Genomic DNA, 18,050 nt, shown 5'->3' with positions numbered 1-18,050 from the left:
CTCACAGAGAAGCCACCATGCCTGTGGTTGAAGTGAGAGTTCAGACAATGGAGACAGCTGGGAGAGAAATTTCTCTCGTGAGGAAATGTCCTCAAGTTGTGCCAGAGGAGGCTGAGATTAGAYATTAGGAAAAACCTTTTCATGCAAAGTGTTACAAAACATTGGAACAGACTGCCCATGGAAATGGTGCAGTCATCACCCCTGGAAATGTTCAAAAAGCATCTGCCTATGGCCTTTGAAGCCAAGTTGAATGGTGAAGATGGTGGTTGGACATGATGATCTTAAATTATGATGATCTTTCCCAACTTTAATGCTTCTATGATTGTCTGGAYGCTCCTAAGGCAGGACAATCCCCGTGCCCGTGCCAACTGATGTCTGCTGTGAACTTCCTGGAGCTGCCTTTGTCTAGCTCTATGTTATTCACAAGGTTCTTCTCTTTGCAAAGGAAGCTTATGACAATATGCAGTAGTACCACTATTTCCAGTCCTTACCTTCCCTTAGAAATATCATAATCCCTTCCATGCTCTCACCCTTGGCTCAACTAGGCCATATGATAAGGTAWTTTTAACTACATCCCTACGCAATCTCAAGACTATTGTCCAAAGATTTAGCTCACATCTACTTTTCTGTTTAGCGGATATTGATGTGCCTGGCAGTGGTTTCATCACACAAGCAAGCTCTCTATAAATATTATTTTTGACAGGGGCAGGAGAGAGCATTCAGAGGGGAAGATGTCAGCAAATTGGGAAGCTGTAACACGTGGCTCTAAATCCTGTTCTGTATTTCAGTCTTCCGTGATCATTGGGAGGGCAGACTTCAATTCTGGGAGGAAAGCAAGTTAARAAAATCAAACTGGCAAAGAAGGCTTGAGCAACTCACAGGAACGACAGGGCTCCTCAGATCATGTTTTCAGCTGGGACTCCACTCTCCTTTCACATTCAGGGCCCATAGAGCCACATTCCAACAAACTTATTTTTACCCAGTAGGAGCCTTCCTTTCTGACACACTTTTTTTTTTGCCTGTCAGCAACTTTGCCTAATTATCTCCTGCTCTTTTTCCAAGAACAAGTCCAAGAGACTTAGTATATATATATGTGTGTGCAGGGACATATATTATATGCAGCCTGGGATGTTCATTTGGGCAGGGAAAGAAAATCTGCAGAGGGGAAGAGGTTCTGAGGCAGTGCTGGTTTTGTGGAGGAGGTGGTTCAGATAGCCATAAATACTCATTTTTACAGCAAACTATTCRTATTTATTCTTAAAGCAATTTTCGTTCATTTCTTTGCTACATTTTTCCAGAACTGAGTTTTCTAGCTTCCGTATGAGGATGTCAAGTGTAATCGTTCTACAAAAGTCAAGAAATGACAGGTACAGATTCTTTCCTATCAGTCAAACTTGTCAGAAGACATTAGATTGTTTTCAAATGAATTGTTCTTGACACTTTTGCCTTCATTGTAAACTCTAGGTGCCTAAAAACAGCTTTAGTAATTCTTCCAATCATTTTTTAGGAACTGAGGCTAACTGACTAGTTCTGACTTTTTGTTTCGAAAACTAAGTATAAAATTTGCCCTTTCTTAATTTTCTAGGGCCTCAGTCATTTTCCAGAAGCTCTTAACTGTGCCACCAAAAACTCCTGAACTGCTGGTGGTCTCTAAATACATTATGATGAATTTCATCAGATGCCAGGAGCTTGGAATTGTCTATCGTACATACACGTTGTGCGTCTCTTTGTTGCTATCCCTCTTCTTCAAAAAGGGCAAAAGGATAACCCAGGAATCTACAGGCCAACAGAACTGATCTCAGCTCCTGGTAAGGTGATGGAACAAGTCATGCTGGAAACCATTTCTAGGCACATGAAGGACAAGGAGGCGATGAGGAGCAGTTAGCATGAATTCACAAAGGCAAGGCACCCTTGGCAGCTAGACAACCGTCTGTGATGGAACAACCACCTTGTAGGTGAGGGGACAACAATGAATATTTTCTTCCTTGCCTTCAGTAAGGCTCTTGAAATGTCTCTGATAACATCCTCACAGACAAGCTGTTGAAGTATGGGCTGGGCAATCAACTGGAGGTGGCCTCCTTGAGCAGCAGGGTTGGACCAGATGACCTCAGCCACWCCGTCATTATCTTACAACGATTTTAGCAAAGAACTCAAGGTTTTGCAATGAACACCTTGGACTTGGACTCCTGAAAAACAGCACACCTCACAGGACATCCATCTGGGTCATCAGATCCTCAAAGTGAGGACAGCCAACCATTATCACCATTCACATTTTCCTACGAGTGCTTGCAATGCTTGATTGCAAGTGAACGGAACACCCCGCACTGGATGTAGTGGAGCCCAACAGGTGGTTCTTGTGGGGTACAGATTTCTCCTATGCTGCTGATGGTGCTGCAACCCCTAGAAATTGTTCTCTCTATTTGTCCTTGGATATCTCTACTGAAAATCTGATGAACCTGAAATTTTCTCAGCCTGATTGACAGCTGAAGAGATGCATCCATTGCCTTTAATCTTGCACTTTTTTTCCACAGATTCCATGAGCTCAGTAAGGGAAACTAGCAGAAGTTATGCRCAGCTAGCTTTATAGGTCTGTTTGCTGCCCTTCCTTCATTTTTTTCCCAAGTATTTCCTGCAAAGAGTCTGATAAACCATTTATTGCTCATCTCCCAGGAGATTCTCTTAAAATACTCCAGCAGTGTTAAGCAGAGTGTCAGATTCTGTTATTGTAACAGTTGTCTCATGACTTGAAAACATTTGCATTATTTAGGAAAGAAATATCAACAAACAAAGCTCATATAGCATRTTTTAAAAGCTCATTAATTGTACAGGCGTCAAACATTCCACTGTAATTTGGAAGACTAGAGTGTTTCCTGGGACTTTTTTCACATGTGCATCGGGACAAGAGTRGGGCATGAATCTGAGGCCAGGCATACAAATAACGGTAACCTAATTCAACTCCRAGAACCCTAGAAATGAAAAACCTCTGAAAACACAGAAATGCAGGAAGACAGGAATAGTGCAGGGTCTTTCAGCTTCAGGGACAGCCAGTGGGTGGAACTGGTGGGTACARCTCTAGGCTGTTGAGATGCACAGCCTTATGCTCTCAATTACTCTCATTTGCAGCTGTACACAGTAGTGGTAATGTCCAGCTGTATGCAAAATGGACCRTGATGTAAATGCACACAGAAGAGTCTAACACAGACATCCTATTTTAAATGATGCCTGCACGGCAGTGTGGCCATCTTTGAGTGAAGGCAAGCAGAGAATTCCCTGACTGGAAGCAGTGCTCAAATCCCCAGCACCAGCCTGTMTCCTTCATTTGTTTTATTACAATAGCCAGGGGTATAGCCAGGAGCTTCAACAGACAGGAGCTCACCAAGACTTCACTGAGACATCTCCTCAAAAGTGATTCTTCAAAAATATGAGGGTGAGAAACATTAAGTGGAGCAGGAGATTCTTGCAAAAATCGCAAACAGCTTCTACCCCTCTAGAAACATTCAAAACTCGCAACTGCCCTAGCAAGATTTTTACTGCTATAGCTTCTCTCTCTTATTTGTCCTTTCCTGCCTAAATATCCTCAGGCTCTTGTGTGATTGAAACCCACTAAGAAAGACAGATGGCCTTTTGATAATATCTAATGGAATGTGTAATCTGGAATTCCCTCCCATGCTGAACTCTGTGACCCAGAATGAATATGTGCAAATTTCAGAATTCTAGTTGAATAATTAAATGGAAATATAATATAGTAATTGAGCTGTTCTGTTGCAAACTTACACAGAAAGTGACTAGTATTGGAGTAAAATGGAGGATTTTACATGRGCAATGAGTTCAGTACAGAATCACGCGTAGAATACATGAAAAATGTATTCTAAGTTTTAAAACAAAGCTACATGTAAAGTAGTCTCCTTTCCAAAATAGTTAACTAATTGCATAGATTAGCAGGGTCATTGCGATACTCAAATGCATTATGGTCTATTCTTTCAAACGCAATTAGGAGCATTCAATTTAAGAACCAGTCTAAATGGGCTCATTTTACTCCATTATTTCAATCTAGCTAAGAGTAAATCAGTGAATAAATCAACATTTCACCATTATCTGATTGTTATGGGATTAACAGGAAGCTGATATTACCAAGCAGTTCTTTATRAACTGGCACTCTACTGTAATAAGCCACGTTCTGATTAAGCTCCTAGAGTGCTTCTGCACTATTTTATATTTCTGCATGTTGTTAAGTGTTTCTGAAAAGTGACAGTGACTGAAGAGGTTATTGTATATGGCCCAGATAAAACCTATAATGCTCTGACTGTTCCACATAGCATATTTGTTGTTTTMTTCAAGCTCCTCTTCAGAGTGTTTCTCCTCTGCATGACAAATCAGGTTTACTGGCTGTGTTCGCCAGCTTTACAAGCCTTGCAGTCCTCAAAATATGACTAGGGAGAATTAATGACAATAAAATCTTACAGCCCCAAACACTGACTTCTTCAGCTACAAAAATGATTGCCCTGTCTTCTAGGAAYAAAAACACTTTTCCCTTTAGGTAGATCAGCTCGTGGAAGGAGACACAAAACAATTACCCAGCGTGTTCCACAGGTGTAAGCATCTGACAGTGCGCTGTGGGCAGGCTCCAACCTGTCACATAAAATACTGTAAGGATTCGATTACAGTCACCAGAGTTTTTATGGAGGTCTTAATACCTACTTAATAATGTCCAAGTGTTTGTCACTTCAGCAAAGAGGCTTCTTGCATAGATTAGTCAACTATGTTAACAAGAATCAGAGGAGCAGAGACCATTCCTTGGGTTTCTGTAACCTCACAGAAGTTACTGCCTCTGTATAASGTATTTCCACCAAAATTATACCAGGCTATGCAAAATGGCAAAGGAAAATCTCTCATGAAACTACAAGATGAGCTGCCTGAAATGATTTTAGTTCTCAGCTGATAGACAACAAGACATAATGAATAGATTACTGTTAACAGCTGCCTCAAGTTTCAGTCAGGGATGGCCATATTTACCCCATAAACAGACCAAGAGACAACTGGAACTTTGTAATAAGATTTTTCTGTGCCTGCAATATTAGCAAGGCAAAGGACAAATAGATTTAATTTTGCTGGATGGAGCAATATCTGGCTAGTGCAGTAAAAGTAAACCTCTCCAACATGATGTCAGAAACACCAGTAAATAAAAGTATCTTCATATGTGCATATCAGAACACAAACTTGCGTCACCTAATGTCCCCAAGAACCATGACAGTGAGAACAACCAACCTCTGCAACCCAGGATGAATTTACATGCACAAGAACAGCACTATCTAGTTGCCAATAGCARTGTTTCACAAAATAGTCATCCCATCTTCAATCCCTCCATCTTTATCAGCAAGGAGCATCTTCAAAACCGTATCAAAAATCAGCTCCAGAAACCACTATTTCTGACTGAGCTCAATGCTAATAGTCATAAATTCAAGTAGAATACTTGTTTTGCAGCACATCAGACTCTRGATAATTCTTCCACAGAAGTTTGCTGACAGGATTATTTCCAAATTCCACTGAAGTATTGTTGGATGCAGATGGGCATCACACCACTACTGCTGATCTGAGCAGAGACCAGACATCTGAACGGCATTTTCTGCACACCTGAATCCTGGAGTGAGCAACTGGATGCAGACCATGTTGCAGACCAGCATCCTGCAGACCAGGATGTCTATGGACTGATGAGGAAAGCTGAATTACAGATCTCTTTCTTGTTCGGGAGTGAGACAGGTATGGAGTAGATGAGGTCTTTCTAATGGTGGGCAGATATGGACACAGAGGCACAGCTTAGGAGGCCATCAGAACTTCAGAAGAAAAAAAAAGTTCTCATGGTGTTTAGGAATCATCAAGGCTTCCTGACGTCCAGCTCCAACAGTGAAGGCCAAATCTCTGTGTCCAGAACTGCCCAGCCTTGCAGATAGTCTGTGTGAAAGCTGATCACAACAGTACCACAAAAGTCCTGACAAATAATGCAGACAGATCCTAGAGCAAGATGTTATCCACGTGGGATGGTCCAAGCTTGCAGACAATGTCTGAAAAGCCTTCACCTCTGTCTTCTTCAACAAGGTGACTATTTCATGTATTTCTTTGCCTCCTGCATTATGCTGTTTTGTGTCACTTTAAGATGCAAGGACACTGAATTTATCTCTTTATCCAAGCATCTGTGTTGTACGATGGGGAGAAAATGGAGAGGGTTCTTTCAGCAACATAACAAAGTGTTCTAAAAGTGGATATTTTAGAACAGAATAGAAACTATTTTGAGAAAAGGTTTGCAAACTCTAGTTTAGAAAGCACTTAGAATGTTTGTGTTGACAGTGGAAAGATCAATAAATAGCACAGTAATATAAAATAAAAATGAATTAATGAAAACAATATAAAATACTGAAACAATAGAAATAAGAATATACTTATAGGTAAGTACTGCTTTTACAGATGGAGTAGAAAACTAGATCTCCCAGATGATAACCTAATTCTTGCCTTTTTGAAACACTATAAAGAAACAGATCATAACAGACTGGAAACAGCTACTGTCTAAAGATTACTACAGGAAGGAGAATACTAATTCAGAGGTCAAACCTTTGTGGCTTATATTAAATAAAATTWGCAAAAGTAAATGATGCCTTGACTGAAACATACTGGGGAGATTTTCAGAGCCAAACTGACCAAGTACACTGCCTTGCCTGCTCTGTTCTGCATAATTAACTATCTTATTAACTAGACAATTGATTCACTGCTTTATTGATTGATTGTTGCATTCATTCTCTCTTTCCGCTTTTTGTTTTGCTGCCAACTTTATCAGTTTAATTGCACAACTTTCTCCCTAAGTGATTCATTCCCTAATCAACTCTCTCATTCACTGCTGAGCCTGTTTCTCACCCAGTTCACTGCTCAGCTGAATCCCAAGCCTTCACCTGCCTGATCTTCTTGGCATTTGTGACAAGTTGTGGGGCCCCTCGGGGTTCAGACGAYGGGTTCTGTTTGATGCTTAGGACATTAGGAGATTTGATATTTATTCTACATGTGCTCAAAGAAAAACTGCCTCAAACATCGACCGTGATCAGCTTTTGGTGTTCTGAGARAGAACTGGAGCTATCAAAAGTCATGGTAAAGAGTCTGTAAAAAGTCAGTGTTTCTTTGTTTACATGGATGCCTCTTTTAGACAGCATGCTCGTCTACATGACAACCGACTGCTATCATACTGCCCGAGGTAAAACTGCTTTTCAAATCTTAGTTACAGAGGACAGGCAAATCTGCTTATTGCAAATCTCAGGGAGGATTTGCAGCTTTGACCTCCTGACCAGCCTGGCCAGCTGAACAGCTGAAAAGGGCAGCAAAAGCCACTTAAAAGTTAAATCAGGTCCCTTAGAACCTTGTCCCTTTCAGGTATTGAACAGCTCCGTGGAGAGGGGATCCACCACTGCCCTGTGCAACCTGTTTCCATGCCTGATTATCCTTTTCTCCTCTGTCTCCAGCCAGCATTTGGTCTGGTGCAGCTCATGACTGTCTCCTGCTCATGCTTTGCTGTGCACATCTCAGAGAATGTGCATTCCATCTTCTCCATGTTCCCCTTCCAGTAGCAGATAGCAGCGGTTCGATCCCACTCCTGTACCCCACAGGCTCCAGCAGTATGACAATATGACATCAAAATGAGAAACTGCCAGATGCCGAGAGCAGTGGAAGGGAAAAATGGCTGGACAACCCCAGCCTGGAGCTAAACTAATAAAACAACCCAAGGTACTGACARATATCACACATGGGGAAAATGATGCATCGGGAACTGTGCCTACTCCATTCCACCACATCTTCAGTCCTTCAACTTTACTTGATTTTCCACCTATCACCCCATATTTTTCCTCTTCTTTCTAGGTAAATTCAATGACAGCACAAGCTATAACATGTAACGCTTTTCCATTCTCTTGTGTACTACACTTAATACTCCCTGTTAGCTTCCTTTCTTAAGAAAGTGAGTTTCAGACAGTCCATTACATGCCTGCCAATTTTCCCTAACACATCTTGAAGAGATTTGATTTTTCAACTGAATGTGCAGGAGATGAGGACCACTGAGCTCCTACAGGTTCTGAGAATGCTCACGGCCAGGCAAAGGAGGGACCCAGCTCAGTGCTCCCATGGGCAGAAAAGCAGACCAAATTCACACATTATTTATCTCCTGGTAGCAGCTGGAAGCCCAAGGCACAGGAGCACCGCTCCTGGCTGGTGACAGTGTTTGCTTGTGCTTACCAAGCAGAAGCACCACAGGAGACGTGAGGGACAGCTGGAATATTGCAGAGGGATGGCTTAAACAAGACGGGACACAAATCTGTAGGAAAYTTTGCTCAGGGAAATACACACCTATTAAATCCATGAAAAGCTGYCCAAAATAAAATCACATGAAACATTTCCACTCAGGGTTTGATAAATAACCAGTTGGGACCATTTACTTATAATCAGATTTGTGATTAAAATCAAACTTAAGCYGTTTCATAGTCATAATAGAGCTTTTTTAATTTAATTAAAAATCAAATCCAAAATWATTTAAAACAGCACTATTTCTAATTTGTTTTTTTATCTTAATATGAGAAAATAGCTGCAGGCAATAGCACATTTTGTAAAACATGCATCTCTTTACCTGGAGAATATGCTCTCTGAGCTTAGTGAAACTGCATTGAGAATTAAAGTCAAAAATGTGAATTTATTTATTAAACAGGGACCGTTTTATTTTGGTACAACTTTTAGTGGCAAAAGCTTAACAAGAATACAGTTTCATTTTGAAATGCCAGGAAACAAAACTTACTTACACTGATTTCAATTTATTTAACGAATGCAGATCACTTTATTTCAAAAAGGCAGCCGAGATCCAAACCAAGCTATTATCCTACACTCATATCTAAGCATCCTGAGGAAGGAGTTTCAAAGGTATCYCGGTGATTTCAGTGCTCAAACCCCATGGACCCAACCACAGATACTTCAGCAGCCCCAGCAGTGTTGGCCTTCACTCCTCAGCTTTCTGGGGTGAAGGAGATGCACACAACACACTCACAACTCACCCTTTTTGCAAGCACTTGCCTTCCAACATTTTGCACAAAYGCATGAAGAAGAATGTCAGTGAAACCCTGACAGAGACCCATGCTCTCTCTTTGCACAGCACATGTGAACCTTTCAAATGGGAGATTTCTGAGAAAAGAGTATTTTCTCTGGGAAATGTGAAATTTTAGGAGGTGTTAGGAAATAACCTGAAAAGGCAGCCACAGGTCTGACACATTTGAAGTTTAAGATGATACAGTGTGAACATTTATAAACATTTCAACTTACAAATGGCTTTATCAGTAAATCAAATTTAAGCCTTTTACATATCCTCCTTCATCTSTTTCACTATATTCACACCTCAATCTTCCAGGCTCTTCTGAGTTCTCTGCCACCACTTCCCTGCCTACCCTCAGCAAAACACTCCACACCATCTCCCCTGACCTCTCTCTGAGCATGCTGCTACATCTTTAACAATTTTAATTTTGTAAATTCAGTAAATTAAAGCTTTTGGAAATAAAATTTAGAAGACCACATATCTGCAACAGCATCTGTGTAGGGTCTGTGACACTTGAGTTCACCACCACCTCTGYTCTCCAGGTACACACAGGTTTGCCTCTGGATATGCATTGTGTCTAAAAACATTAACATAAATGTAATTTTCGGAAATTGCAAGACTCAGGAAGTTCAGTATAGAAATCAACCAGCAAACACCAGGAAACCCATGATCAAAACTTGAGAAGCAACACAACTTGTCTTGTCTTCAGCACAGTAACGACTAAGCCTCRGTCTTCCTTTTAATAGTCTTCACTGTCAGAGGAATATTTTCCGATCCTAGAAAAGGAACTTGGATCCAGCCACCTCCACATGATTTCCTTCCAGCAGGGRTTTGCCAGAATACCTCTGGTGCAGGAGAAGCACATCCACCCACAGACCTGGCACAGGAGGACCTTCCCAGCATAACAAGTCCCAGCACTTCTGAATCCACAGCCTTCAGCCATGAGGGTAGATGGAAAGTAAAAGTGGCTCCCAGGGTTTTAGTAGCAAAAGAAGTGAGTAGCCAGTCATTTTAAAGACCTTTCTCTCTGTCTTATCTGTGGCTTTTGTGAAAATACATCAGCCACTGGACAAAATGTTTACAAGCAACCCTTGCTCAGTCTGTGCAAATTTTGTGGGAAAACTGAGCAAGCACATATGTAATTAATWTTTTGTCTTCCATGGGATAGGCTGATTACTGAAACAAGTGGGGGAAAAGAATCATTTCAGGACCAAGCAGTTTTATTTTGTATATGTTGTTTTCCGAACAGAAAAAGCATTGTTTCTCTAAAATTAAGGACAGATTKAATGCTGTGTGAGGTCTAAACCAGGATGTATGTTCCATTCATTTGAGGTTAAGGAAAAAGAGCAATGAGCCTTCTMTGATTAAGGTGCACCAGGCTTTCTCTTTTTGTTTTTTTTTAATCTCCAGCTCTTCACAAAGCACATTTGTGTTCAAAAAGAGATGTTTTCATAAGCAAGCTTTTGTGTGCAGCAGCGCTTCAGCTGTATTTCAGAAATTAAGAGTCATCCATCTGAGATTCACTTTAATGACTAATTTCCCTACCATAGAGTTTAAAGCACAAAGAACAGCCACTGACTGGCAGAGCCAAGCTTTCAGTTGCCATGCAACACCCCTGCTGCAGGTTTCCCTTCATCTTCTAGTGCTTTTACTCCGGCTCTGTTCTTCATGGATGAAAGTTACACAACGTTTTCTAGATACTTAACAGCAGATGTATTAAATTTCTAATCTGATATAAACCAGACTGCAATTTTCTACTGAAAAAGTCACATCAATGAATTTAATAATGTTTAAATTATAGTCTTTGATAGCAGAGTATCTAGTTTTCAAATTTACATTATGTGGATTTTCCCACCATGTGAATCAGCGACAGCTCCCTTTTGTCTATGTCTTCTTTCAAGTGCCTGTGGGATTTGGACAACATTTTGTGGGGAGAAAGAACCCCTCCAAAGCTTTGCAAAGCCACCTGTCCCCACGCTAGCTGGTGGCAAACACAGAGCACTYGGGGAGGCAGAGATGGACACTGGGGCTCCTGCAATGATACCTCACTGCTGGTCACCTCATCCCCATCGTGCTGACCGTACTGGACACACAGGCTGAAACCTCTCCATCTCTGTTTCCATTGCAGTCGGGATCAAGGGGGTTTGCTATCAGCTTCAATCAGTTTGGAAGCAAAGAACTAGGCACAAATGACTTGATATTTTCCAATGAGTCAGAGATGTCTATGCCGCTGCCAGTTCARAGAATATCTTCCTACTTTGCGAAAGAGCAATTTAGTATTATCAGTGGACTGTAACCAAAATTTAGAGCAATCTAGACATACTAATGGAGCTACACACGCATGCCGGGCTCCAGAGTAGCTCTGAATTGGCATAGGCAGCCATTTCTAAGCACAACAGGCACCAGCCATCCAGAAAACAGTKCTGTCACATACATAAAGATGATTTTCCTTTCTCTTCCCTGCATGGATGAATGCACAAGTTCTCTTGTGGTGCTTCTGAAATCTGTTCTGAAAAYTTAAGAGCCTAATTCTATAAATTAGTGGAACAGTTTAAACTTCACCTAGGCTAAAACTGGTTGYAAATTTTGTCTTTTTGCCATGATGATGAATATTTATAATTTTTGTTCTGGTGTTGGAGTAATAGAATTATATACTAGTGTTTTTACAGTAAAATGCATTTTTGAAAATAGAGTACTTACAGTATCTAAATTGTGTTCAAAAATAGTCTAGAAAGATGTTTCCTGTCTACTTATTTTCTCCAGTTCTTTGACCTGAGATTTATAAGGAGTGTTACCATGTGATGCATTTGTATGCATTCAATGGCTCTTTCCATACAAACGTTATAATACATACATACRCATAAAGCTTAATAGGTGAAAGCCTTTTCTAAAGGAAATAATGCTTTAATATGGTTGTCATTTTATAAAGGGTTTTGCTTTTTCTCACTGAAAGCTTCATTCTGCTGCAGAAGAATGTWCAGATGASYCAAGAAAACAGGATAATTTTCAYTGCACTTAGAGCATTTGAGTGAAAGATAATGTGTTCCCTGGTTCTGAGAAACCTCATGTAAATCTGTGCAGACTTTCATATAAGTTGTTTTGGTTTTTAACAAGCAGCTTCTCCTCCTTCTCCCTCATGTTTGCTGGCTCAGACTGGGTCAGTCCCAAAGGTTTTGAAGGGAGCTTCTTATGCCCATCCATTTCACACAGTTTTCCCTGTTGGTCGTTAGATTCCAGTGGAGAAGAAATGCATGGGTTTCAGAAAGGAGCCCAGCTCATCCCTGGCATCCCTGTACATCTAGCCCTGACTTCACAGCTGGTCTTTGCTGATTAACAGCCAAGTGGACTACTTTCAAAGTAATCCAAATCAAGCTGGTTTTCTTAGCATATTGTGTCCTTTATATTTTTCCTCACAGTTGTTACTGTTTTTTGTTTGTTTTTTTTTGGTGTCCTTTTCATCACAGCGAAGATTCTTGTCCTAAAAGATAGTGATCTTTATCCAGGATATAAGAGTTTTTCTCTTTGTTGATATGCCATTGGTGACCTGCCTGATCATTCACCAACTCCATGAGTTTTATAACCTTTCTGTAAATTTGGGGAATCACAGAAACACTGGATGGCCTGAGTTGGAAGGCCCCTTTAAAGATCCCCTCATTCCAACCCTCTTGCCATGGACAGGGRCACCATGCACTAGAGMAGGCTGTCCAAAGCCTCATCCAGCCAGGCCTTGAAAACTTACAGGGATGGGGCATCCACAATTTCTCTGGGCAACCTGTTCCAGTGYCTTACCACCTGCAMAGTAAGGAATTTCCTCTTAATATCTAATTTAAACCTASTCTYATTCAGTTGAAAGCCAGTTCTTTTTATCCTGTCTCCACATGCCTTTGTAAAAAGTCTCTCTCCAGCCTTCCTTCAGGCCCCCTTTAGTTATTGCAAGGCTGCTGTGAGGTCTTAATGTTACCTTCTCTTCTCCAGGTTGAACAACCACAAATGTCTCAGCCTGTCTTCACAGGAGAGGTGCTCCATCCTCCTGATAGTCTTTGTGTCCTTCCTCTTCATTCGTTCCAGCATGTCCRTGTCCTTCTTGTGCTGGGGACCCCAGAGCTGGATGCAGCTCTCCAGGTGGGGTCTCAGAGGAGCACAAGGGCAGAATCTCATCCTTTGACCTGCTGGTCAAACACTGCTTTTGGTGCAGCCCAGGATCTGTTTGGCTTTCCAGGCTGCAAGCTCRCATTGCCATGGCACGCTGAACTTCTCATCAACCAAGAGTCCCAGCCCTCTCTCYTCAGRGCTGCTCTTGATCAGGATTCCCCAGCCTGTGTTYGCCCCAGCCCAGCAGCAGRACATTGCACTTGGCTTTGTGGAACTTCATGAAGTTCACAAAGACSCACCTCCCARGCCTGTCAAGGTCCCTCTGGATGGCATTCCTTACCTCCAGCGTGTTAGCTGCACCATACATCTTRGTGCTATTGACAAACCTGCACTTGYACAGTGTTCAGCTGGCAGAGTCAGAAAGTACAAATATAAAATTTTCAGAAACCCTGCCTCCAGTTTGGGCTGACAAAATTGGGAACAGTTACGTGCGTTTGATAAGACAGGCTGATTACACAGGAGAGAGTGTAATACATAGGCTTTTCCTAAGGATCATTTTATTTGACAAGGATCACCTATCTGCAGATATTTTTTCTTGCTCTGAATAAAATCACTAGCTAAAAGCTTTGCTTTATGCAGTTTCCCAAGCTTAGGATTCACCTTCACAATAGACAGCCTACCAGGTAGCTCTTATGACTCCCCATCGCTCTGAGGCTCATACTGGGGGTGCTCATCCAGTGCATCACAAAACAGAGCTTGTCACTGCTGCCATTTCCACCATTTGTTCAGCYTGTGGCCTCCCAGACTTGGGAACAGAGGGACACCTCTGCACAAACCAGATCTGTATTCCTTCTGCACAAAATCAATCAGGGCAGATGTTTCCATCRCAGCATTCACCCCTATCCCAGATGTGGTGGATGATCCCCTTCAGGAGCAGGGAGGGTTTGCACACACTGCAYTCATGTCCTGCTGCAGGTGTGCCCTGGTCTGCCGTGTTCAGTGGTGTCAGCAGAGCCTCAGAGCACACYGCCAGCTTTGCACAGAGCTGCTGGGTTCAGAAGAACACAGCTGCCAATGTTTGCTGTTTCCAGGATGCTAATCTTGACTTGAGAGCTGGCTGCATTCCCGCAATGCACAAAATCTTTCCTTTCTATACAATGSGATGAACCACTCGGCTTTAGTGTGTTCAATGTGCTCCTGCACATGTGTGAGCCACCCCACAACACCATGCCCTCCTCGAAAAYGGCAGCAAAACAAAGCAAACCACAGAAGGTCGATGTGCCAAAAACACATGCACCAACCTGGCAGGCACACTGTGCTTCCCATTTGTTTGTGAYGCAGAGGCAGTGTTGCAGCAGGCTSCATMAGGGAGGTTTGGGCATCAGCATGTGTGTGCCTGGGAACATCCACCTGTGTACATACCCGTGTGCTCAAGGACAGAGGATTTTGGTGGGTGCTGCTGCTCACGGTCTTACAACTCTTTCCTCTGGCATACAAATAACACACTGTTTTAAAATCCTGTGTTTTAGCCTTCTTTATGCCCCTTCTTCTTAGGGSAACCTTAGCAAGAAATAAAACTTCTTGCTCTCTGCTTAACCTCCACCTAAGACTGGGAAAAGTTATTAAGGTTTATACTGAAAATTCTGGAAAGGAGAATCCCCCAAGTGTCATTTAAAATAATTATGTCAATTTAAACAATTATAGTAAGGAATCAGTTTGCAGATGTCTCTTACAATGGTGAAACAAACATTTAACATTGGTTAATCTCCTATCAATCAGGTGAGAATTGATTCTGAAAGGACAAGAAAGTCCATATTTACAGTGAATGAGAAACCAATTACATGAAGAGGATTAAATATGTAGCTTGTGAGACCCTCTAGCGTAYATGATGAAGGACAGAGCAGGAAAGATATGAGGGTATAATGAAGAAAAATTTATAATACTTGACAGTACAGAGAGAGACACACRCAAATTACATGGTTTTGTAAATGAAAATGTGTAAATTAGGAAACTATTTCCTTAGTTTGCAGTTACGAGAGCAGATGCATCGGTAAAAATTATTTTGGATAATTTGTTGGAATGCTGTCAAAAGCATCCTGAAACCATAGGAGGCTKAACGATTATTTCCTTGAAATCTTGTTCAAAGCACCAGTTTTCAAATTTGTTCCAATTAATAGCAAAAGATGAGAAGAGATCAAGATTGGAGTGGCTAGAATTCCAATTCTATTTTTCTAAATATAGAGCAGTGAGATTTAATTTTCTACCTTGGGCACCAAGTTAACACTTCAATTAAACTGTGATCATGGTGGTAATCCTTTCCCACAGACTTTTAAATATTTTGCTGGTGATGCTTTCATATGGACTACCTTAATGGTGACACTGTAACTGAGACACCATGAATATTTTAAGAACATATTTAATACAGGTAGTAATAAGGAAGGCAATAAATTTTTACTGCTCTAGAATGGCTAATGGTACAAGATGCCCAGGTGAAAACAGACTTTGCTTTTATTTAAGGATAAGCACTTCTCTTTTCAGTGACTGCTCTTAACTTGTTCCTTTTCAGCTATAAGCATCARGTCCCAAAATACCCTGCATGTCAGTCAAACTATTGTTTCCACAAGTTGCATAAATAAATGTTGCAATTTATTGTTGAAATTATACATATCGTTTATTATAAGGGCCACCTGTTTGGAATGATGGCAGCAACCCAACCYCTGTCAAAAACAGAAGAGAAACTGAGCATGGGATGGTGGAGCTGCAGCACAGGGTGTGGATTTGCATACCCAGTGACATGTCCCTTTTTGCAGAAATGTTCTGTCCACCACCCCAGCAATGCTGCAGTGCACTGGGGAAAACACAGTACAGGAGTCTCCTGAGCAACTGTAAAAGTCTCATAAATCTACAAATATTATTGAGGATTTTTCCCTAGCATGTATTCTCTTCTGTATATAAGACATTAAGCTCCAGATGGAATATTGCTTTTTAATATTCAGCTAAACTTTCAGTACAAAASTACTTGCAGTACAAAAGATCTTGAGAGCAGAGAGTTTTACCTTGCTAAATTCAGTCCCTGAAGGTCCTGCTTGCCAGAGACACCTATAGCAGTAGTTTGCCTGTCAAGTTGACCTTATTTCTGTGTGTCTAAATAAGAATTGTGCATTGGTGGATAGACATTYTCTCTTTACAAATGTTATTTTGAARTAAGAAGTCACAAAAACAATTTATTATGATTGATTTCTTATTTAAAATGTATCAAAAGCAAAGTCTTGGCTATCTTGTGTTTTAGGCTGAAAAATCTTTTCCAAAAWTAGGATTGGATTCTTCAGTGCATTTAATCACAGTGACAGCCAGGYTGTCCTGGTTTGGGTCACAGATACCGTGTTGGTTTTTTTGACTTGCCTGGTGTCAGAATTGAAAAATTGAACTGCTGCCTGGGGYGGTGAAGCAAAAATGATGAAGCAGCAAACATCTCCACAACATCAGCAAGATTCATTCAAGATTTGCATAGTGAACTTAATGTGAGAACAGCTCCTCCCACTTCAGGAAAATGTGCATAGAATCAGAGAATTTTTTTAAAAAAGTTTTTTATGTTTACAATCACAAACCATAAACTTAGCCCTGCCAAGTCCACCACTAAACCATGTCCCTAAATGATACATCTGCAGGTGATTTAAACACCTTTAGGGATTGGGCCTCAACCACTTCCCTGGGCAGCYTAGTCCAGTGCTTAACAATCCCTTCCACAAAGGATTTTTTCCTAATATCCAATCTAAACCTCCTCTGGCACATCTTGAAGCCATTGCTTCTTGTCCTGTCAGCTGTTTCTTGTGAAAAGGAGTTTACCCCACCTCACCTCAGCCTCCTGTCAGGTGGTTGTATGAAGGGGTGGCTGCCTGTGATGCTCACTTTTCCCATAAATGCACAAATCCCTGTTGCAGGCACACCAGCGGGGAGAGCCTTTGGAGGGGTTGGGCTCAGGAGCTGAGCTCAGCCCTCCRGTGCAATACGGACATCTAGCAAAAGGTGCTGCCTCAGCACATTCTGATACAGCAGCTGATACCGCTTATCAGCACAACGTGGGCTTGGCTGCTCCTGCCWCAGGAGGACCCTAATTTCCTGGATATCAAGGCCAGTTCCAGACAACGACAATTTGAACCCAGCCATTCATCCTGGGACAGTAATGTGTTCTCCATAGGGGTTGCATTCATGCTGACTGTTCCAGAAGCRAACAAAAAGCCAGTGTGTCCTCAGTAAATAGCGCAGTGGGCAGAAACCACATCAGCCTGTTGTTAGTGCTGTGAGGCCTAAACACCAGTAAATTCCTGGATTGTTTTATAGGTGMCAATCACCTATAAAAGAGAGTCACTCTAAGAGTTTTTAGATGTGCTCAACTTTCTGTAACACCGCTTGCACAAAAAGAAACCCAAACTGGGTCTCCTAAGGAGGTCAGCTGGTCTAAACCTCTGCACAGAGATTACTTACAGGCTTTGCCACACTCCATCACATTTTCTCTGCCTTGGTATCCTCYGGGCCCTTGGTGCATTTGGATCTCTTGGGATTTCTGAGAATGACTTTTGTTCTTGTTTAAAGAGAATTTCACGAGGCTGGGGTGGACATTTGCGGCATGAGGACTGCTGGTTGGATAATTCTGTGTGCTTATGTCACATCTGCACCAGTGTTTGTCACTGCCTGAATAGAGGAAGTGAGAAATCAGACAAGGGAGATGGAGTTGTTGGAGCTGTGGGACCACCTGGACTATCCAAGGACATGATGGGCACTGACTTTAAAGTGTGGGTGGTGTTATTTTGCTTGCTAGATAGCTTTTAGGACTGCAGGAAAGCACCCACGA

The sequence above is a fragment of the Malurus melanocephalus genome, unplaced genomic scaffold (genome assembly GCF_030028575.1).
Source record: "Malurus melanocephalus ecotype Western Australia unplaced genomic scaffold, MMel_1.1 scaffold_61, whole genome shotgun sequence".
NCBI classification, from domain to species: Eukaryota; Metazoa; Chordata; class Aves; order Passeriformes; family Maluridae; genus Malurus; species Malurus melanocephalus.
The sequence above is the reverse complement of the archived record's forward strand: the minus strand, read 5'-3'. Positions refer to the sequence as shown.